Source organism: Macaca mulatta, chromosome X (genome assembly GCF_049350105.2).
Source record: "Macaca mulatta isolate MMU2019108-1 chromosome X, T2T-MMU8v2.0, whole genome shotgun sequence".
Taxonomy (NCBI): Eukaryota; Metazoa; Chordata; class Mammalia; order Primates; family Cercopithecidae; genus Macaca; species Macaca mulatta.
Window position 1 is genome coordinate 12,182,327 of NC_133426.1, and position 24,370 is coordinate 12,206,696.

Here is a 24,370-nt window from a genome sequence, read left to right on the forward strand (position 1 = left end):
GTGTATATAAGTATATAATAAACATATTCATATATGCACACATATTAATATATTCTCCTTTATATTGTAAATATATATGAATTCATAAAATATGCATATGTATATGTATCATACATATGCATTTATGTGAATATATATGCATATTTTATTTTTCTGTCTCCTGGAGAAACATTGTTTCATATATATTCTTTTATTTTTATGTGTCCTTGATAAATATGTATAGTTTGTGAACATGTTGCCTTACTTTATCATGTAAATAACATATTTACATATATAATTATTTTTTTCATTCAATACTGTAGTTTTAGAAATAACTTTTGACTTTGAAAAACTGCAAATATAAACCAAGTATGCAATGAGAGAAGAGTACACTGAACTCCCATATGCCCATCATGCAGTTTCGACAATTATTAACTCATGACTAATCTTATTTCATCTATGTCCCCACACACTTCTCTCCTACCTATATTACTTGACACAAAGCTTAGATATATCATTTTATCAAGTCTTTAAATATATATATCCAAAACATATGACATTGAAATTATCATACCCCAAAAAGACAGCAATTTCTTAATACTACCAAATTTCCAGTCCATGTTCAATTTTCTCCCAGTGGTCTCATGGATTTGTTGTTTTTGTTTGGGTAAATCAGCATCCAAATAAGAGTGATACATAGCAACTGATTGATATGTCTCTTGAATCTCTTTTGATTTCTAGAATTTTCCTTCCATATATTTGTTGAAAATCTATTTGGTTTGTTCTGTAGGTTTGCCTATCTTCTGGATTTTATCTCATACCATGGTGTTGTTTAGCATGTTCCTCTCATCCTGTATTTTCTGGGAATTTGTGGTTATACAGAGAGATTTGATTAGTCTTCTGTTAATTTTTCTTTGTGAGGGAAGAATATTTCATTGGTGGTATTGAGTACTTCCATTTGGAAGCACAGAGGGTGTCTGTGGTGTGTAATGTTAGCAGCAATTGATGCTCAGTGCTTAAACATTAAGTTACCAGGTGATGGGAAATAGTGATATGCTAATTCTATCATTCCATTTTCACTTAGTAACTGAAAAACTCCCCCTCATCAACTCTTTGTTACATTGATTACAGTTTGTATGAAAGGTAGAATAAATGGTTGAGTCTTTCCCTTTATTCAGCAGTTTTCAAAATAATGAGTTGTTTCCCTAGCATCCCCCAAAGGTGGCCAATGATGTTTTCCTATGTTATTGTAAATTTGCTTTCTGGTATAATAAGATATTCCAGGATCATTTGTGCATTTCCTATTCCAGACCAGGATCAGTTATTTCTCCAAGAAACCCAAGCTGCTTTTAGTAGCAAATGGTATTTAAATCCAAAATCTGGGAGCTAGCAGTATTTGTTACTACTACTGGGCTGTTCACTGTTCTTTAAGGCCTTCTTAGTAAGCAGTGATAGGAAATACGTATTTTTTTAAGACAAAATACATCATGATTTCATACTTCCAATTCAAGTTCAGGATTGTAAGATTTTTATATAACCTCATTGATCTTACATCTGTATCTATTTTTCCAATATCTCTCAGCACCAATGTAAGTATTCTTTTGCTTCCATCCCATAAATCATCCAGTCTCAACATATCAACACCAACAACAACTATATATATATTGAAAATGGTTAAATGTATTTTGCAGTTCTTTTGTCCTTAGGGTATATTCCACTATGGATGTTTACTCAAATTGCCATGCTTCAAATTCACTTGAAATGTTTCCTTTCTTTATACTTATTATACTTATGTTACCAGCTCAATTCACAGATTCTTTCCACTTGCTTTTGATTTCTTAAAATGTTCTTCTTAAGTTTAATCTTGCCCTATAACTATGTAAAGTATTTACCTGGTTCCAAAGTGAAATCTATAAAATGATATTTATTCAGAGAAGACTAACTTTTATCCCTCTCTCTTCCCCATAGGTAATATTTTATTTTATTTTTAATTTTTATTCCATCATCCCATTATTTTTAAACATCTATGAATATGTCTGTGTATATATCCTGTTTTGAAAATAAGCTGAGTGCAGTGCCTCATGCCTGTAATCCTAGCACTTTGGGAGGAGGAGGTGGGAGGATCGCCTGAGCCCAGGAGTCTGAGACCAGCCTGGACAACATGGAGAAACCCCATCTCTACAAAAAATATGAAAGTTAGCTGGGCATCGTGGCATGCGCCTGGAATCCCAGCTACTTGGCAGGCTGAGAGGTGGGAGGATCATTTGAACCCAGGGAGGCTGAGGCTGCAGTGAGCCATTATTGTGCCACTGCACTCCAGCCTGGGCAACAGAGTATAGACCTTGAAAGAAAGAAAGGGAGAGAGAAAGACAGAAAGAGAGAAAGAGAGGCCGGGCGCGGTGGCTCAAGCCTGTAATCCCAGCACTTTGGGAGGCCGAGACGGGCGGATCACGAGGTCAGGAGATCGAAACCATCCTGGCTAACACGGTGAAACCCCGTCTCTATTAAGAAATACAAAAAACTAGCCGGGCGAGGTGGCGGGCGCCTGTAGTCCCAGCTACTCGGGAGGCTGAGGCCGGAGAATGGCGTGAACCCGGGAGGCGGAGCTTGCAGTGAGCTGAGATCCGGCCACTGCACTCCAGCCTGGGCTACAGAGCGAGACTCTGTCTCAAAAAAAAAAAAAAAAAAGAGAGAGAGAAAGAGAGAGAGAGAGAGAGAGAGAAAGACAGACAAAAGAAACAAAAGTATACAAAATATTCTTTGCTCTACCTAGCCTTGCACTTCACAGTATATTCTGGAGATAGCTTGCCAACGGTATATAGAAGTAGTCCTCATTCTGTTTTGCAACTGCAGAGAATAGCAATGTACAGTTGGGTTGTTTCTAGTCTTATGCAACTACATATAGTGCCATACGCCACTAGTTTTGTGAGATCTATCCATATGCCAATATATATATCTAGTCCACTACTTTTATTTGCAACAACATACTTTATGTAGCATTTGCCTCTCCTCTGGCCCCCTCCCTATAACAACCTTCAACTCCCCTGCTACTTACTCAGGTCCCCATGTCCTTATACCAGTTCCCTATCCCAGCCAAAGCTGTAGGTGGCACCATCCACACAGGGTGAGGTCCTGCTAGATGGCATAAAAGACCAGCTCTGTGAAAGCTGGAGTCTTTGTGGGGTCTATGGTTTTGCCCTGATTCTCATGAAGTGAAATCTTCTCCTGAAGCAGGTACTTCAGAAGAAACTATGTCATTTCAGTATCAAAAATAGCTGTGCTTCTCATAAATGCTGTGAGTTTATTTTATATACAAGGTGAATTATGTAAATAGCTTGAATTTTCTGCACTGACTTCAAGAAAGTTTGGTGCCTAATTTATGACCCACTCATAGCAAGTATATAAAATTTTATGGTTGTATTTTTTCTTGTTTTCTTAGACAATCAACATTTTGGTGGACATAGGTTTTGTTTTTGTTTTTAACTGTTAAATCATCCTAGTTCTACAAAGCTCAAGTCTTGCTGCAATATACCCATTCTGTATCCAGGCTATGTCAGCATTCTAGAAGAACATATACAAACATTCTATGTTATTCCATTAAAGAGGATATTTACAAACATCATTGCCCTCAAAAAATGTTTCTGTCTCAATAAAAAATACAACCTAGGAAAATCTGCCTGTGTATAATATAGTGTTTTATATAGACTATTGTTTATCTATAAACATAATTTCATTATCTAGCATCACTACCAAATTATGTATGCTATGGAAGGGAGTTTTTCTGGGTGCCTGGAACTAATACCCAAAACACAGTCCACTAATGCATTCAGGAGCTACTGAAATGCAGATGATGGTGGTTCATATGCAGAGAGGAGATTTCCAAAGATTGTGCCTTCCGAGGCTGTCTGGGTCTTTGTGTGGGAAACTGTAGCATGACCTATTATTAACTCATGAAGTCAATTCAATAAGTCACAACCAGCTTTAAAATACCATCTAGATTAAAATAGAAAATACAGTACATTGTATATAGTATAAGTATTCTTTTGGAAAACTTTTGTTTCACTCTTAACAAATATAGATGTATATATGTACACTGGATCAGAAAGGAAAATTTGTATCTTTGTTTTTTGAGACAGGATCTCACTGTTGCCCAGGCTGGAGTACAGTGGCATGATCACAACTCACTGCAGCCTCAACCTCCCAGGGCTCAGGTGATCGTCCCACCTCAGCCTCCAGAGTAGCTGGAATTACAGGCATGTGTCACCATGCCCAGCTACTTTTTGTACTTTTTGTAAAGATGGGGTTTCACCATGTTGCCCAGGCTGGTCTCCAACTCCTGAGGCTCAAGTGATCCACCAATCTTGATTGGCCAAAGTGTAGGGATTACAGGCGTGAGCCACTATGCCTGGTCATGTATGTCTTCTTGTAGATGGCAGTTAAGAATGTTGGAAGCGTCCTGCTCTGGGGAGCTTTAGGTTCCAACCCATGTCACCCCCCAACCACTCCACTCTGCTTCGTGTCCCTGTGGGCTCCTTTCATTCTTTTTGGCACCAAAACTACATTCAGAATAGCCACCTTCTTCTTCCCTTTTCTGTTACTTTTCCTCTTTCTTTTTAAAATTATGTGTGATGACTCTGCTTGTCCCCTTAGTTTGGGGCAAGCAAAAGAGTTCTAAAATAGTCTCCCCTCTTGTCAATGGACCTCCACCTCACCTTCAGCTGCCATATAACTGGTGAGTCGTAGAGTGTCAGGGTGGATTTCTGGCCCCTGCGTCGTTTCTACTGTGATTATCTGTCCACACAGTCCAAAGGTTCTTTTTTCTCCTGCTTTTTTGTTTAAATTGGGTTTTCTGCTCTTATGAATGTCAAGAGACTTCATTATTCTTTTATATATTTTTTGAGATTGGATAAATTCAATAAAATAGCTATCACTCCTTCTTTTACTATTATTAAAAATCAAATTAAGATACATCGCAAAAATATATTGTGGATAGCTTAAGATAAACTGATGGATTCAGAAGCACTCCTCTTGTCTAAAACTTTGCAGTAGATAACTGACCTTTTACCACCAAAATCCAACAAGAGAGATGGAGAAAAAAGTAGGTACTTAGAGGCAGATATGGCCATATCTTAACTAAGTAGTCCCTCAGGTCAAATCAAGTGCAGTCTTCTACAAAATATTCAAAAGCTGTTGGATTTACAGAGGAATTTCCAGAAAGCAATAAGATTCTGGCATCCTATTAAAATACCTAGAGTACTCTGTGCATAGCTTGAAATTAAGCCTAGACTAATGTATCATTTTAACTATACTACAATTAGAAATAACAAAATTCACATAAAATGTGCCATGCAAAGGTTTACCCACTTTTATATCAAATTAAACATGCCATTTTTTTCTTTCTTTTTATTTTTTTAGTGATGGGGTTTCACTATGTTGCCCAGGTTGGAGTGCAGTGGTTATTCAAATATGCGATCATAGCTAACTGCAGCTTTGAACTCTTGGGCCCAAGCAATCCTCTTGCCTCAGCCTCCCGAGAAGCTGGATCTACAGGCACTGTGCCTGGCTTGAATTAAACATTCTAATTTGATTAGTGTGGGGGGTAGAATTCTGAGAAGGCCCCCAGGATTCTTGCTCCTGGTATAAATACCTTGTATAATCACCTCCTGTTGAAGATGGGCAGGACCTTGAACATGATAGGATGTCACTTCTATGATTATGTTAGTTAGCATGGCAAAGGTGGAGAAATTGTGAGATGTAATCAAAGCTCCTGATAAACTGACATTAATGTAATCAAAATGGAGATTATCTTGGGTGGGTCTGACCTAATCAGATGTGCCCCTTTAAAGAGACTCCAAGGAGCAGAGACCTTCTTGCTGACCTCAAAGAAACAAAAAGTAATGTTATGCACTGCCTACGAAATGGGTGGACTCTAAGAGCTGAGGGCTTCACTCATACAGTCACAAGGAACTGAATCCTTCCAAAAAGCACTGAGCTTAGAAGAGAACCCAAGCTCCAGATAAGAACCACAGCCTGGCCAAAAACTTGATTTCAACTTCATGAGACTCTGACCAGAGAACCCAGTTAAGCCATGCCTAGACTACTGACCCACAGAAACTGAGATAACAGATATGCAGTTTTAAAGCCCTATGTGGCATGATCATGGCTCCCTGCAGCCTCGACCTGCTGGGACTACAGGCACACACCACCATTCCTGGCTAATTTTTGTATTTTCTGTAGGTATGAGATTGTACCATATTTTATCCAGGCTGGTCTTGAACTCCTGGGCTCAAGTGATCCACCCACCTGGGCCTCCCAAAGTGCTGGGATTACAGGTGTGAGCCACTGCATTTAGCCAGGGCATATAAGTTTATTAATATGCATGGGGAGAACCACAGAGGGATTACCCCAACCCTCCAATGGGGTTCAGAAGTTTATATACCATCTTGAGGTTACAGAAGGAATAAGGGCTTGGATCTTGGTGAAACAGGTTATGGGAGGGAGAGAAAAGGCCCATCTAGCAAAGGTGGTCTTGTTGTGTAGATGAAACCTCACAGGTAGTAGCCTTCAGAGAGAAGAGATGGTGAATGTTTCTTTTAGACCTTTAAAAGTGTCAGACTCTCAGTTAATCTTCCCTAGATCCAGACAAGGAAAGGCTTCAAAGAAAGCCTGGCTGCATCAATGAAGATTTTTCTCTACAGATGCAAATCTCCCCCACAAAAGACAGTTTTTCAGCTATTCTTATATTTCCCGCTTTTCTGAATAGCCATCTTGAAATATGTCAAAGGAGTATATTTTGGGGTGAAACATTTTGGTTTCCTTCTCCCTCTTGGATTTCCCAAAATACTCAACTATACCCATTGGAATATGTTGAAAATGTAGCACTTAGAAAATCTCTCCCAAAGTTTACAATCAACTGAACATTTCCAGGGAATTCTCCAGTCCTATCTCCATAGCACCCCAGCTCTCTAAGCATGTGATTTATTCTAAGTGTTACATGACTGCTGGAGCCCCCCTCCCCAGGTGGGCACTGACCTTTACCTGGCTACTGTGCACAATCCCTTGGTGGATCTCATGAACCAGGGATTTTACCTGTTCAGAAGGGGGCTGGACTTAGAAGGAGAAAGCAACAAATTGGAAGCCTTCTAGAAATCTGATTCTGTGATATACAGTGAATTTGTTTCATTTTAACAGCATCTTCTGAGTTAGACATCTTTTGCCCATTTTGGGAATGAGACAACAGATTCAGAAAGATGATGAAGTAAACCAAAGCATATCGTTAGTATATGGTAAAAACAAGATATGCAGTAGGTCTGAAGGATTCCAAAAAGTGAGTCTCTTGCCACCACATCTTGTGCAATTACAAGTGTACAGCATGTCAAACTTCACACATTTTGCCCCAAAATCTCCAAGTAAATCATTCACATGTGATAGTAAGGCTACCATTTGTACATCCCTTCATGGGCTGCAGTGAACCTGTACATATTTCATTTGATCCTCACAAGGTTGATTGCTCATGCAAAACTGTCATATGCTTTTCCCTTAAAAAACAATGAGGGTACATTATCCGGAAGTGAAAAAGTATAGGTCATGCCTAACAAGTCATTGATAAAAAGAAAAAGAAAAGAAAATGGCCTACAGACATTTAGATGACCAATGTTCTTTTTGTAAACAAAACAAATGCATGCAAAAGAAAATAATGCATGTATTATCTGTCTCTGCAACTGTAAGGATACAATGAAAACCAGACATTTTGTGCTTTTTAATTCACGACATATCCCCAGGAAGTGATCTGACTTTAAAACATAAACTATATTTGCTAAATGATGTCTGTTACAGCATCATAGATGTTAACTCTTTTCAGAAGTCATTTTGCATTCAGTAGGAGACAGCAGGGGAAATGCATGAATTTTTTTTTCCCTCCACATGAGAAGGCTAAGCAAAAGTAGTATCTTTCAGGAGACATCAGTGAGAGTTACTAAATGGGCTTATTCAAACAAGGAAAACATTAAAATAACCTCCAGCTGGGCAGACCTATATTTCCAGCCACTTGGGAGGCTGAGGCAGAAGGATTGTGTGAGGCCAGGAGTTCGAGGCTATAGTACACCATGATCATGTCTGTGAACAGCCACTGCACTCCAGCCTGGGCAATATAGTGAGATGCTGTCCCTTAAAATAAGAATAAATAACTTCTAAGTTCCAGACATGGTACTGATTTACTTGTGTCACGCTTGAATTTGATATTGGTGTCCACATTTTAACTAGGAGGAATCAGTTAAGTGTCAGACCTTTCTATTTTGAAACTGCCAAAATTTGCCTACCCATTACCCAAGATAATTCTTGAGCACAGAAAATTGATTTGGGCCATATACTGTGTCAGATTTAGGTTAATAATTGTTTCATTCATTGCTGATTTAGAAATAAATATGCCTTCTAGCAAATCAGGAGTGCATTTGAGAAAAACAAAAGCACAAGAGAAATATTGGAGGAGTAAAAAGAATTACTTATAGAAAGGATTAGGCTAAATGGAAAGAGTTAACAAGAATATGGGAGGTGTGGGGAAGTGACAAAAGATTTTTCTAGTTAGGGTGTGATCATACACTACGTAGAAGTCTTCATATAACTCTTATTGGGGCCAGGCGTGGTGGCTCACACCTGTGATTCCAGCACTTTGGGAGGCCAAGGTGGGCAGATCATTTGAGGTCAGGAGTTTGAGGCAAGCCTGGCCAACATGGTGAAATTTTTGTAAAAATACAAAAATCAGCCGGACATGGTGGCAGGTGCCTGTAGTCCCAGCTACTTGGGAGGCTGAGGCAGGAGAATCGCTTGAACCCAGGAGGCAGAGTTGCAGTGAGCCAAGATCGCGCCATTACACTCCAGCTGAGGTGACAGAGCAAGACTCTGTCTCAAGGAAAAAAAACAAAAACAAAAACAAACAAACAAAAAAAAACCTCTTATTGGAGAAAGAATCAACCTTCCTTAAATATTAACATAATAAAATATTTGTATTTAATAAAAATAAAATGAAAATTGTATGGCAAGGGTAACTTGTTACTTCTGCCTGGTTGAACAATTATTTTAGATTGTCAATTTAGGGAAGAGAAGAAAGTTGATGTCTTCAAATTAGATTTTATTCTGTGAAGAATAAAAATGTCTACTGTATTTTCAATATGCCCTCCGTTTTCAGTCCAGAAAACTCAATGTTTTATTTAGAGAGGAAATAAAAGAGTTTTCTTTTACAAATGCTTTACAATTACAGAGTACATTCAGATAGATGATTTATTGAGTTTGGGAAGTGACAGAATCTATTTAATGGTAATTCGTGACACTTTTTTCAAAACCTACTGAAAAAATATTGGTTTAGCTCTCACAATAAAATATCAGACATTATATATACAGTTGGAAAGTGTTCTCATTTAAATATAAAGGTTTGTGATTCCATAATATTTTTCCTTTATTCAAACCTATATTCAAATACTTCCGCTTTCTCATCTGAAGCTTTTTTCTTTAATCTTAGAGTTGCCCAAACTACATGCAACAGAGTTAAGACCCCAGAAACATGCAAAAATGAACAGACAGGACTGATGGAGGGGAAAGGAATCAGCAAGAAAGAATTTAGAAGGGACCAAAAACAAATTAGTTGCCTGAGGGCCTTTATAGGTATTGGCTAGACTTTATAGCCATTTGACTTCATAATGATGACACTTAATTTTAAGAAAAATTCAAGTAATACATGCTTTCTTTAAAAATGAAAACAAAAAAAAAAAACAGCAACCAGCAATGGTGTAACTTTTGAAAAAGCCTGCTAGCCAAACAAGAAAATAAAATTTTGGAGCTTAAAGAAGTTTTATTAGCTTCAAATGTTTATTTCCAACAGTCCTTAATAAATTATTGCTGAATCTTTATAAATTTGGCATGACATGTGTCTGAACAATAATTGGCATGTATATATTTTTTCATCACTTCCTAGCATCTCAGAGTAAGGGTTCTCCCTAGTGTATGCACCTTCTCTCATCGTTTTTGACAGCTCTACCAATGATTTCTAGGTCCAATGGAAATTGTGAATGTTATTTATCTATTTTTACTTTTCACCAACACTGTGGAAATTAGTAAGTCCAAACGTCTAAACATCTCTCCAGATATTTCCACTTTTTCAATCAATTGAGGACTGACAAAATATATTCACAATAAAAACAATAAAAATATGTAAATAGGTTAAAACATGTTTTCCCATTGAATCCCATGTTCGTCTTGGATGTGTATTCCTTAGAAAAATTCCTTAGCTATAAGTCATAATAAATTACAAACTTCAAAATCTTATATTTCACCTTAAGGAATTGTCTGTCTCTATCAAGTGATATTTATTTATATTTAATTTTCCTACAAGGTGCTAAATGAATAATCAAGTCACATGATTTTTAACACAATCACTTTGACATATTTATGGACACATATTCTATGAAAGGCACTATTCTAGGTCTTATAAAAGACTTTTAAAACTAACTTTCATTCTCAAAAAGCTTAAAACAGTTATCATAACCATAAACTAACAGTATAAAGTAGTTTGTGATGTGTACCAAATGCAGAAGATTGGCAAAGTGTTGTATGTGTTTGAATAAGATATCATTACAACAGTTAATATTTATCTGGTGCAGGCACCACGTTTTTTCCATCCTGTCAGCAATCTTGTGCCATAGTTGTATTAGTATAGGAGTCTCCTGGTTGCAAGTGACAGAAACTCTGACTCAAACTGGCTTAAGCACAGAGAGGGTTTTGTTGGCTCATATTCAGGGGTAGCGCTAGATCTAATAGCTCTCACTGACTATGACAATTAGATGTTAGGCAGCAATTAAGCCCAAGGGCGAGCAGACATCCCTATTTATAGTAGGTGTGTGGAAACTGGGGAGATTCTTTTCTGCTAGACATCAGCCTACCCAAGTCTATAGATGTCAATCCTGCATTCATTTATCAAATGTTACTTGGGACCAGTTCAGTCTCTAGAAGTAAGCCCAACAAATTTATTCAAGGGATTCTAATTTTATTTTCCGCTACAGTTTAATATGTATGATTTAGGCTTAAAAACCTACATCTCGCTTAGATGAACCTGTGTATGTAAGTCGGAGCCTGGGCTGGGTTGGTTATTCCCCAGAGAGGTTTGAAAATAAATCATATTCTTTCTGTAACGTAAAAATACTCTTTTCTTAAAGTTATATCTTCTTATGAGGATTTCCTCTATTTAACAAACAAGGGTAGGTCCTAATTCACATGATATAGTCAGCCTTTGTGAATATTCTCCACTGTGGTATTCAGTAAATTTACCTATATTGTAGCTTTCTGGTACTGACCATAGTGAACCTGTCATTTATGGCCTATTTCCTTCATTCAGACAATTATGAAAATATTGGCAGTCTACCTACCTGAGAGACTTCCTTTTCATGATCTCTGAGGAACTCAGTGTGAAGTAATTTTAGCTTCTTGAGAGGAAAAAATGTGCAAAAGAAGTACAAAGTGCTATGATTAATTCTTCATTCTTTTCAAATGGTGTTAGTTGAAAGAGGAAAAGGAATAAAACACAGGAAATTGACTTGAAAATTCACATAAATGCACACTCTGTGAACTGCCCTTCCATGCTGAGAGCCAGAGCGCTTTCTACTGAAAACACAGATTTGGCTAAAATCTGTCATGAGGCTTGTCTAGGCAGAGACAAATCTTAGTCTGCTTTCTATTTGCATCCAATAAGATAAAGACATTTAAAAACATTTTTTGTTTTAATAATAGAGATGGCATTGTCTTGCCATGTTGCCTAGGCTGGTCTCAAACTCTTGGGCTCAAGTGATCCTCCCGCCTCAGCCTCCCAAAGTGCTGGGATTACAGGCATGAGCTACTGTGCCCAGCTGGTAAAGACATTTTTTCTCAGTGAAAACTTGGAGCTCAGTATGTTTGATGTTTCTCATTAGGGGTGATGTTAAAAATATTTTAACAACAGTTACAATATGGGCACAGCCAAATCAAGGGAGATACCTAGCAAAAACAAAGTAAACCAGTGGTTGCTCATGGAAGCACAGGCCTGGTTTCCTTGGAGCATGGGCTCTCAATGTTGAATCTGAAACTGTGAAGGGTCTGAAATGTTACCCTAGTTTTGAGCTAACAAATCAGCCTGTGACAATTAGATGCATGTAAGTGTGTATACACACACACACATATATATATACCAGACCTCTGAATCAGAGACAGACTGCTCACAGAGCTTTTCCCAAAGCCCTAGTTCCTCCCAGAGCAACTCAGTGAGATGTACAGGAGAGGATCTCTGCAATTATGAAACCCAGAGCTTATATAGGAACTGCTGGCCCATCTGTCCATCACCCTTTGTGGAGAAAGAGGGTGACCGCTGGTCTGAATCATAAACACAAATTATCTCTGGGAAGTAGAAGGAAAGATCTCTACTCACCACCCTGAAAGATAAACACAAGGTTCCAGGGAAAGGTAGGACTTTGTATCACTGCCAAGGCCTCAGTCTTTAGGGTTGCTATTCCATCGCCTTTTAACCAGGTGCCAGTACTGTTTTCTTAGAAAGCCTTGACCTCACAGAAACATGAAAATATTCATGGTGCACTATTTCTCGACAGACAACTTTAGCTGCCCATTGGAAACCCTTGGAATATGGCTTTCCCCTCAATGCTGACTGGTCTGGAATGCTTCCAGAGTATTTTTAACTCTAACATGTCCTTATAATTGAGTCGAGAAACACTGCTCTAAATTTCAAAGTAATGTTAGATATCATTAGCGACTGAGTTGGTAATAACGGCACATCTTTAAGATGATTGTTGGAGGATATTTGCTTTATGTCTTAGTTCAGACTGTTATAAGAAATACACACTAAACTAGGGTGACTTAAACAATGAACATTCACTTCTGCCAATTCTGGGGGCTAGGAAGCCCAAGATCAAAGTGCCAGTAGATCCAATGTCTGGTGAGGGCCTGCCTCCTGGTTTGTAGTTGGCCATCTTCTCATTGTATCCTCATAGCAGAAAGTAGAGAGAGAAGAAGCAAGCTCTCCCAAGTCTCTTCTTATGTGGGCACTAATCCTATTTGTGAGGGCTCCATACTCATGACCTAGTCATCTCCCTAAGGCTCTACCTCCAAATTCCATCACATTGGGGATTAGGCTCCAACATACCAATTTCGGTGGAACACAGACATTCAATCCATAGCTCTCTACATGAGATTTACTTTCCAGACTGGAATAGGTATGCCGCTTTAAACATTTCTGTAACCAGAGATTAATTGATAGTTTTTAAAATCTAAATGACTCAGATTTTTATTTTACAAATGACAAATGATGACACATAAGCCAGTAGAATTTTCCATTTGGCAATGAGGAATTCTTCAGCCACATGTTATTGTATAAAGACACTATTGAGTTCTACACATAAGTGCAACATTTTTCCCCAAAATGACTCTGATCTCAGAACCTGAAATTTCACAATTTAATAGTTAATTTCAACAAGAAGGTACTTAGTATAATAAGTGAACTTTATACTCAATAAGTCATTGGAATTGTAATCAATAAGTAGGATCAACTTCCAGGTTAAGGCTCATGATTCCTATTAAAGCCCTAATTGTAGGAGTCATTCTCCAATAAAAGGAAGCAGAGATCCCTGGAGAAATGGTTTATTCTGGGGCTGGAACAGGAAAAATACAAGATGAGCCTACAACATCTCATAGTACTACACAGTAAGGAAATGCTTGAGAGCGAGAGAGAATGTATCAGAGGGACACAGAAGCCAACCTGAAAAGTTCTCAGTGGCCAAACCTGGAAATTTTGAGTAACAAAATAGTAGCATGGCCGGGCATGGTGGCAAGTGCCTGTAATCCCAGCTACTCAGGAGGCTGAGGCACAAGAACCACTTGGGGCGGGGAGCCAGGTGGGGGGCGGCGGCAGAGGTTGCAGTGAGTGGAGATCGTGCCACTGCACTCCAGCCTGGGTGACAGAGAGAGACTCAGTCTCAAAAAAAAAAAAAAAGTAGTATAGTATTGGATTATAACCAAATGTAAAAATTAAATATACATGGCTCCATACTGATATAAACAAATGATTTGATATAAAAATTAATGAGACAAAGGGAGAAACAAATCTTGCAGAAAAATTCCAAATAATTTATGTGGATACTCCTCCCCTCTAGGAAGTGGCGCTTAATTAGGCCCACTCTTGAGTGTAAGCTGCACTTTGTTACTTGATTCCAAACAGTAGAGTATAGAAAGGGGTAAAATATATATATAGCTTTACAATGGAGAAAGCTGGCAAGCACTACCTTAGCCAGGGATCAAAGTCAACATCGCCAGTGATAAGTCATGTTGATAGCAGACACCACTGACATCATACAACAAGGGCACATCACCTCTATGATATTCTTCACAAAAATCCATAACCTAGTCTAATCATGAGGAAAATGTCAGCCCAACCCAATTTGAGAGATACTCTATCAAATATCTGACCAGTACTCCTGAAAACTGTCAAGGTCACAATAAATAGGGAAAGACTAAGAAATTGTCACAGACCAGAAGAGACTAAGGAGACATGACTACTAAATGCAATGTGGCACCTGAATTGCATCCTGGAACAGAAAAGGCACATTAATGGAAAAACTGGTGACATCTAAGTCTGGAATTTAGTTAATAGTAACATAACAATGTTGGTTTCTTAGTTGTGACAAATGTACCATGGCAACATAAGACATTAACAATGGGGGAAACGGGGTGAGGAGTAAACTGGAACTCTCTGTGCTACCTTTGCAACTTTTGTACAAATCTAAATTTTCCAAAATAAAAAGTTTATTAAAATGATGAGGTGAAGCTTTAACTCATTTGTTCTAAAGCACAATTTTCTTCATCATATTAGTTATTTTAGGGCAGGGCACTGAACAATTAGTGGTAATGATGATGAATTGGTGGCAGAGAGGATTTCTACGAAACAGTTTTGAATATAGGGAACATGAAAAGAACAAAATCTTCTGAACACCTGGAAAGTAGAAACTGAAAATTGTGTGTCCTATAGTAAGGCCCAGTGTCTTATACAGAATGTCCGGCTACAGAACCGAATTATGATTAACTAAGAGATAATGTGAATACAATGGGCCCTTGAGAACTGAAGGAAATGGAGTGCAGCAAAAGCAGAAAAAGAACTGTGACAGTCTACCTCCTCCATGATCTTGCTCAGGTTCAAGTTTGCTTGTCCTAGACCACCCCTAGACTCTAGCAAACCCTAGGGAAGACTCAAGTCTTCCAGTCAGTTTTTAAATTCTTGTCACCATGCATTTTGTTTTCTGTATATAATTTCTAATGTTACCACCATGACTGCCTCCTAAGTACTCAACGTTAATATGCTTACATTTCTCTTACAAAAAAAAAGGATTCACTTCATAGCATCACAATATCACAATATAAATAGGATTTTCTACTGTGTGATTATTTTCATCAGGCCAACAGAAATGAAATGAAGGCAGAAGAAACATTTTCCCCATGTAATTTAAAGAAAACAAAAAGATCACTGAAATGAACTGTCTTAAATTTCTAAAATTTGAAAATTAAAATAGCTATTTATCAAAAGTCTTTATTTTGCTTTTCTCTTAAGAGTGCAAGGGTAAATTTTTTGCATAACAGATTATATTAATAACTGCCCACCGCTTTTTGGTTTTAAAACCATGACTCTTTGGGGAACATTTTTTAAGGAGTTTTTGTGGGTCATTTAGAAAGTAGCAAAAAATATTATTTCCCCAAGATCACACACCAAACTGGCCATCACAACTCAGCTCTCAGTGATGAGAAAACTACCTTTCTTTTCTCGTTTGTACTATAAGGATACTTTATTCTAATATTGGATATAACTCAAAGTTCAGTGATAGAAAACAGAAATTAATGTTGTTTTCCTTCATTCCATTTCAATATAATCTTCCCACAAAGATAGGTAAGTCATTATACATTTTCCTGTATAATGGTGTTTTTTTTTTTCCACACTAAATTCTCCTCCCTTTCTGCCATACACAGCCAAATTCTGAACCACTGGTGATTTTCATTGTCTAAATTATTGTAATAAATACCCGCTGTATTCCTACCATTCTGTACCTAAGGCTTCGGGAGCAACAGATTTGCACAATACTTATTTTCTAAGAACCCCTCCACTGCTGGGTGTCCCAGAGCCACTTTGATTTAAGATAAGAGTTTTATTTAAAGTAAAATATCTGTGTCCCTTTGTGATGTTTCTGTGACATGGCATTAATTTTCCAAGAAAATCTAAAAATCTTAACTCTCTGCAAGCATTCATTCATTCATTCATTCATGCATTTATTTATTTCTTAAACACTTAGGGGCTACTTTGTGTTAGGTGATTAGGATTAAAAAATAAATAACCAATGAGCCCCACACTAAAGAGGCTGATAGATAAGAAGATAATCACAATAAATGTGGCCAATGCTGAACCAGAGAAACGAGCAGGAATTGAAATAGTTGGGTAGATGGGGTGATGCTTACGTGGTGAGCAGGAGTTCACTTTCTGTAGATAAGCCAAGGACTTTGGGAAAAGAGGGAACGGCAGGGAAGACCAGGCTTCTTACTGGCCTTAGATGTTTCCTGCACTAGGATTGATGACCCTGGATCCTAGTGAGGGGCTATGCAGAATGATGGTAGAGAGGACAGTTTGAGGCAGGTTCTGAAAGGCCCTGTATGCTACCAGAAAACCCTGAACTTTTTTCCTATATGCATTTTGAGCCAACAGAGATGTTTAACCAAGAATGTTACATGGATAGTCTCAGGTTTTGGTAACATCTGCATTCCCTTGACTGTTTCAAGGATAGCCTAATTATGTGTATTTTTTAATAATATCAACATTTCTAGAAAGATCTACTGTCTAAAAATTATCTAATGACAATCACAAAATGGAAAGGTTTCTTTGCTGCCCTCTACAGGCTTCCAGGGCTCAGTGCTTTGAAAAAAATCAGCCTTGAATGGGCAAACATACATCTCATTTTGTTTGGCAAGAAAATGTTAATGGTAGGAAAAGTTTAAAATAACCAAATTAATGTATAGCAAGTAGAATGACAAATAAATACAGAAAGGTACTGTGTGCTATTGGTGATCCCTTGCATTTCAAAGTCTTTTAACTTGGAGTTCTATAGTTCAAATAATTTTCCAGTATATTTATCTAAGGCTCATAATGCTGTATAAACCTTAAGTTGACAATAATTATTGTGATTAATAATTGTTACACAATTTAAACAGATTGAGGTACAAATAACAAATTGAAAAGACCAATTGATAAAATATTTTCATTACATATGACTAACAAATGTTTTATTTTTGCTTCATTCTATTAATAAATCTCAAAGAGCTTTCCATATCAACAAAGAGCTCTTCCTCATTCTTTCTAAATGTTTCATAGAATTCCATTGTATATGATTTTTAAATGATACATAAATATAAACTTTGTATGTCATTAAAATATTTAAGGATCTACCAGAAATGGTAAGCATTGATATCTTCTGGGTAATGGGCCTGGGGTTTGGGGTACTGGGACAAGACCCTTATTTTCCATTTTATTGTCTTCTACAACATTTGAAATTTTCTTCTAAAGCATCTTTTACTTCCATAATTATAGAAAGCTGTTCTGGGATTATAAATTAGCAGTGAAAAGTGGAATTACTTGATTTCTAGTCTGACTCAGACTATTGAATACAGTTCATCTACAAGGAAGATACACATTTTAGAGTTACACTGTCTATAAAATCACATCAGCTATGGTTTGAATGTTCCTTCCAAAACATGTTGAAATTTAACTGCCATTGTGATGGTATTAAGAGGTAGGACTGTTAAGAGGTGATTAGGCCATGAGAACTCTGCCCTCATGAGTAGATTAATGTCATTTGGGAGTGGGTTTTTAATTACTAGAGTAGATTGCTATAAAAGTGAGTTCTGCCTTCTCCTCCTAGCTCACTCTTGGGCCTTTTACCATGGATGACTCAGCATGATGGCCCCTTTCAGATGCTGATACCATGCTTTGGACTTCTCAGCCTCTAGAACCATGAGTCGAATAAATTTCTGTTCATTATAAGTTACCCAGTCTGTGGTATTCTGTTATAGCAACATAAAGCAGATGAAGACAACATCTAATTTTCAAATTTCTAAGCTACTAGAGAGTGAAATTTCAGAAAACTTCAAATAAAAATTTTGATAAATAAAATTTCAGTATTAGAAATTATGCTAATACAAAGTTGTAATTAGTATTAAAATGCTTTTAAGCTGAAAGTCAGGAAACCCAGAGTTCAGATTTTTTTCTCTTCTTAGGCTTTAATTTCTTCTCTTCTCTATGGCTCAGGTTATCAATCAGCAAAATGGGAATTATTTTATTTACCTATATCAATAGGAGATCAATATTTTTTACCCACTATTCAAGGTCTGTAAAAAATTCATCTGGAAATTTAGAAAAAATAGTTTTAAAAACCACACTCTGTTTCTGTTTTCTGTTACTGTTAACTTTTACTAAGAGTTTGTGCTTATAGAATAACACATAATTTAATTCAAATATGTTTTCTTTCATTCTAGTTACACAGAAATTTAGTTTAAAAACAAAAGAGGTGTCAGTGGAAAGAGCTGAGCACTAGTAAAAGTGCTTAAACCTGAGAAATTTTAGAGATTGCTTTAAGTGGTTCAATCTGGAGGTAAATGTCTTCGGTTCAGGAACTAGCATTTTAGTGTATCTACAGCAGTACCTGCTATAGCATTAGTGTGACAGGACTGCCAGTTTCCTAAATCTAGCACCTCCTATGTAGTTCTGTGGTTTTGTTCCCCCTTCCAGCTGCCTTGGGTTCAAATCAGAAGGTGTCTTAAAAGAGCTCGAATGTGGAACACACTATGCACCAAGTAAATTTAAATGGCTTTCATTACCCTCTGTTTGAGTGTTAGCCTTATATTCTTCATTAATTGAATAACTTTGTAGTTGGTCAAGCACTTTTATGTTGATATTGTATTTTAGTACATGTCAATTACCCAACAGTTGCTGGGAAGTGAAGCCACTTGCCTGAAGCAAGGCTAGAATTGTAGCCCAAGGCATCTCCTGTAATTCCTTTGCCCTTTCCCCTGCATTGCCAGTGCCTCAGGGCAGCATCCAGTTCCTAATCTCCCTGAAAAGATAGAACTCCACTCTCTAAACTTTACATGTATTTATTTTATTTTATTTTATTTTATTTTTTCTGAGACAGAGTCTTGCTCTGTTGCCCAGGCTGGAGTGCAATGGCGCGATCTCGGCTCACTGCAACCTCTGCCTCCTGGGCTGAAGCAATTTTCCTGCCTCCGCCTCCTGAGCAGCTGGGACTACAAGCACCCACCACCACACATGGCTAATTTTTGTATTTTTAGTAGAGATGGGGTTTCACCATGTTGGCCAGGCTGGTCTCAAACTCCTGACCTCGTGATCCACCCACCTGAGCCTTCCAAAGTGCTGGGACTAAAGGCATGAGCCACCATGCCAGGCCACATGTATTTATTTTTTAACACCACAATACCAAACAGAGAAGTACTGTTATCTCAGTACAGTAGTCCCCCTTTATTCGCAAGGGTTGTGTTGCAAGACCCCTAGTGGATGCCTGGAACCGAGGATACTACTGAACCCTATGGATACTATATTTTTTCAGTTTGATAACTGAGAAGGCAACTAAGTGATTAAGGGGCAGGGAGTGTATACAGGGTGGATTTGCAGGACAAAAGGATAGTTCTCCAGAGCGGGATAGAGCAGAAACATTGTAAGAGATCATCATGCTACTCAGAATAGCAAGTAATTTAAAATTTAGGAATTGTCTATTTTCTGGAATTTCCCACTTAATATTTTCAGAACTTAGTTAACCTCAGGTAACTGAAACCTCAGAAAGCGAAACAGTGCATAAAAGGGGATTACCATAAATAAAAATAAATGTTATTTTCATTTTTAAATGTCTCTAAGTAATCTGCATTGAAACCTAAACTTTGAGGTAAGATTCTCTATCTAATCTTTAAGCCTGAATGGAATTTATTAAACTACTGAGCTCTTTTCTCCCACAATGAATAATTTACTCTTCAGTCAGGCATGCCTGTGAAATAATTAAATGAAAGCTACACAAATGATCACAACAATAAAATTATTATTAACTCACATATAAAACATATTATGGTATTTGCAGTTAGGTGTTGCTATGGCAGCAGTTTAAAAAAAATTTTTTTAAACATTTGTCACACTAAATGAAGTATGGACTGTGAGTACTTTTTTGTTAACTGTGAATTTACAAGACCTGCAACACAACAATGGCTTAATGGGAGCTAAACAAAGGGTGCAGTTTCCCCTCCCTCTTCCTGCCTGTTTCCCCTTTCTCCTAGGAGCCATTTCAGGCTTTCTATCTTGATTAACTGTGTCTTAGTAATTGGAGCTTACAGCTCAGAACAGTAATTCTGTCCCATAATTGTAGATGATAAATTTTAATTCTACTCTGTAATTGGCAATAATCAGGCCATGTTCTGGCTTTTCTGGAGTGCTCAATTAGAGGCCTGTGGCCTCCTCTTTCTTCCCCTTCCAGCAAAGCATCTATTCTTGACTCATCCCCCTCTGAATGATTGTGTCTACAGTTAAATGATATGATAAATATTCTTGGATTTGGAAGACTTTGAAAAGGAGTATCCTAATTACTATTGTTCACTTGACTGAAAATTTCCCAGCTCTAAAGCTACATTCTGTTAAACATGGGGTCACTGAAGCTTTCATTTGCTTCAAAAAAGGTCATTTTATGTGGTCAGCAGTGAACATCAGTATAAAATAATAGTAATTTTATTTCTATTTCTTTTAAACAAAGATTTTTTCCTAAATTAAACAGAAAAGGAAAGCATAAGATTAATTGGGTTTTCACTTAGCATATTTCTCAAGCGATTTGCCTTCCCTTAAAAAGACAGTTTCTCCAAGTGTGTTATTATTCAAAATACTCCTACCCAAAGGTTTCCTAAAGAAAGGAGTCCCTGTTTTTAAAATGCCCTGCATTATATACCCCTTTTGGAGGTTTGCAGTATGTTCTAGACATTTAAGGCCTCTGATTATGCCTGCAATAACAAACTCTATTTGGTTTACTTTTAACTTTTCAAAGCTTAAATTAACCCATTGCTTCCCAGATAACTGTAAGACGCTGCTTTCCTGTGACTTACACTGAACTATGCTTATAATTCACTCAACCATTTTTAAGTCCAGAGCTTATGCTGTATAAATGTATTAAGGTAATCATGTTAGGGTTCTAAAAATTCCTGAAAATGCATAATTAAAGGGGAAATGATTAAGTATCTTTTTAAGAAAGCAAAATAAATGCTGCCTTTAGAAAAAGACATGCTAAAGTTGTAAGATTAAAATTAAAAATAAAATCATTTTTTAATAGCAGAGTTTCTCAACCATGGCTCTACTGACATTTGAAGCCAGATGCTTTTTGTTATGGGGGTGTCTAGCTTATGCACTGTAGGATGCTAAGCAGCATTTCTGGCTTCTACCCATTACATGCAGTAGGGGAGGGAAAAATGGCTTCCCTCCACCCTTCTACATTCTTTGACTATACTATGAACTAAATTGACATAAGACAGATTAATAGGAGAAAAAAAAAGGTAATTATGTACATATGCACAGGAGTCCCATAAAATATGAGAGTCTAAGAAGAGCCCAGTAATTGAAGCTTATATAGCATCCTGAGCTACAGAAAGGAATAGTGGCTTGGGGCTTCTCTGGGGAGGTGGCATCAAGTCATGGGCAGGTGAGAGGAAGAAATGTGTGGTGAATGAAGGTTGTCTTGTTATACAAATAAAAAGTCTCTCAGGTAATAAAACTTGTCTCTGAGCAGCCCTCTTTCTGATACAGATACTTTGACTAATGTAGATTTCCTTTATAGATGTAAATTTCTTTTTACTAAAGGACAGTTTCATCATAGCAACTCCTATGTCTGCAGTTTTTCAGAATAGCCAGCTCTAAATATGCTAAAGAAGTATATTTAAGTGTGACGTATTCTGATCTCCTATAGTCATTTTTTGAGTTGATGTATCCTGAGCCCCAATAGTTCTTAATGTAATTGAGGGGCAAGTCCAAGAAATTTTCAAAGGGAACACTGATCAAGTGCTTTGGCTTTGTACCTTTAAAGCATAACAGAGCTCTGCCTGTCTTACTTATTAAAAAGGACTTAAAAAGGAAATTTGACTTTTATTCTTAGTTCACTGGTTAATAGCTGCTCAAAAACTCTTCTAGTTTGAAAACTCTCAGAATAAAATGAAGGATAAAAAAGTAGACCAGACCTATGTAGAAGGAATCTTAGAGCGAAGAGGGTAGACCAGCATGCCAGAGACTGCCTCAGAGACCAAGTCCCCAAAACTGTGATTGCTTCTTAAAGACTAAATTCATTTACAGTGGTGATATGGAGCCATGGAGGAAAATTTCACTTTTCAAGACACTTTTTCCCTGACTCCAGTCCCAATACATATTCTCTGGAGTTTATAAGTTTGTCATTTAACAGGGGTCCATATAGTACTAACTCCCTGGTTGAGAAACATACTAGAGCAGTGATTCTCAAAGTGTGATCCAGGGACCTCTGGGAATACTGAAGATCCATTCAGGAGATCCAGAACGTCAAAACTATTTTCACAATACAAAGATGTTAGTTGTCCTTTTCACTCACATTCTGTCACAAGTACACAACAGGGTTTTCTGGCTGTGTGATCTCACAAAAGACTGAATGCAGAAGCAGATATGAAAATCCAGCCATCTTCTATTGAGCCAGACATTGAAGACTTTTTTTTAATGTAAAGCAGTGCCACTCTTCTAAATTGTTTGTTTTGGAACATATATTTTATAAATATGTTGTTTGTGTTAAAATATAATGAGTTTTTTTTTTTATTTTTTTGAGACAGTCTCATGCTGTCACCCAGGCTGGAGTGCAGTGGCATGGTCTCAGCTCACTTCAACTTCTGCCTCCCAGCTTCAAGCAATTCTCAAAGTGTTGGGATTACAGGCATGTGCCGCCATACCCACCTAATTTTTGTATTTTTAGTAGAGATGGGTTTCACCATGTTGGCCAGGCTGGTCTTGAACTCCTGACCTCAAGTGATTCACCCACCTCAGCCTCCTAAAGTGCTGGAATTACAGGCGTGAGCCACCACACCCGACCTATTCTTGTTATTTTAATGAATTAGTAAGTATTTAAAACTTTTTCTCAGTTTTAATTCCCAACATGGTAAATATCAATGGATATAACCCATTTATAAGTGCTATGTTAGAGAATGAGAATATTCTGTTAGACATGTGTGGAGAGGGAAGGATCAGACTAAACTCAATGGAATCTTTAGCATGGTGGGGCCTTTTTTTTTTAATTTTCTATTTTTTGAAACAAGGTCTCACTTTGTCGCCCAGGGTGGAGTGTAGTGGCATGATCTCGGCACACTGCAACCTCCACCTCCCAGACTCAAGCGATCCTCCCACTTCAGCCTCCCCAGCAGCTGGGACCACAGACACATGTCACCACGCCTGATTAATTTTTGTATTTTTTGTAGAGACAGAATTTCTCCATGCTGCCCAGGCTGGTCTTGAATTTCTAGGCTCAAGTGATCATCCCACCTCAGCCTCCCAAAGTGTTGGGATCATAGGCATGAGCACTGTGCCCAGCCCGGAGTATTTTAAATACACATTTAAAGGTAGATGTAAATTTCAGGGCTCGATTTATAAACATCTTCAACCCAATAAAGTACCATATTGAAAATCAGGCTTCTCCTCTGATACTCTATCTCCTGACGTTGCTCATTAAATAAGAACATCTATGAAGACTAGTCTCCCTTCCTGACAGCTTTTGTATCAGTCTTCCCCTTCCATTAACTCGTTAAAAGAAGCCCTTATTTCAGGAGAGGGACTGCCAGTCCCTTGGCCATCTGCTGGAAATGACAGATCAAGGAGGTCCCTTAAGTGATGCCATTCATAGAGAACCTCCCTGATGTACATGATTATTTGAATGTTATTAATAAAAGAAATAAAAAGTGTACTTTATCCTGAACATCACAGTTATCAGTCTTTTCATGAATCTATGAAGTCAACTATCCTCTTGTTTTCCTCATCTGTTAAGTAGATCATAAAAAAAAAAGTAGTAAATTCACATTGATAAGTAAAGACCTACTTTTTGTTTTTCAGAACCACATCTTATTTCTCCTATGACCTTTGCTGTTGCTCCGTCCTAATAAAATTGAGGCCCAGGTGGGTGAGCCCAAATCCTTTGCCTTGGAGTACATAGCAGGTCACTAACATTCTTAGAATCAAGCCATGTTAGAGCTTCAAGGAACATTTTAGCATTGAATTCAGTGGTTCTTCAATTTC

The 24,370-nt window shown here is 37.5% G+C and overlaps 1 protein-coding gene across 1 annotated transcript in view; it reads left to right on the forward strand.

Annotated features, from left to right (window-relative positions):
- The window catches only part of FRMPD4 (FERM and PDZ domain containing 4), a 589,912-nt gene that overhangs the window by 422,259 nt on the left and 143,283 nt on the right, over positions 1 to 24,370 (forward strand). The window lies entirely within an intron of this gene.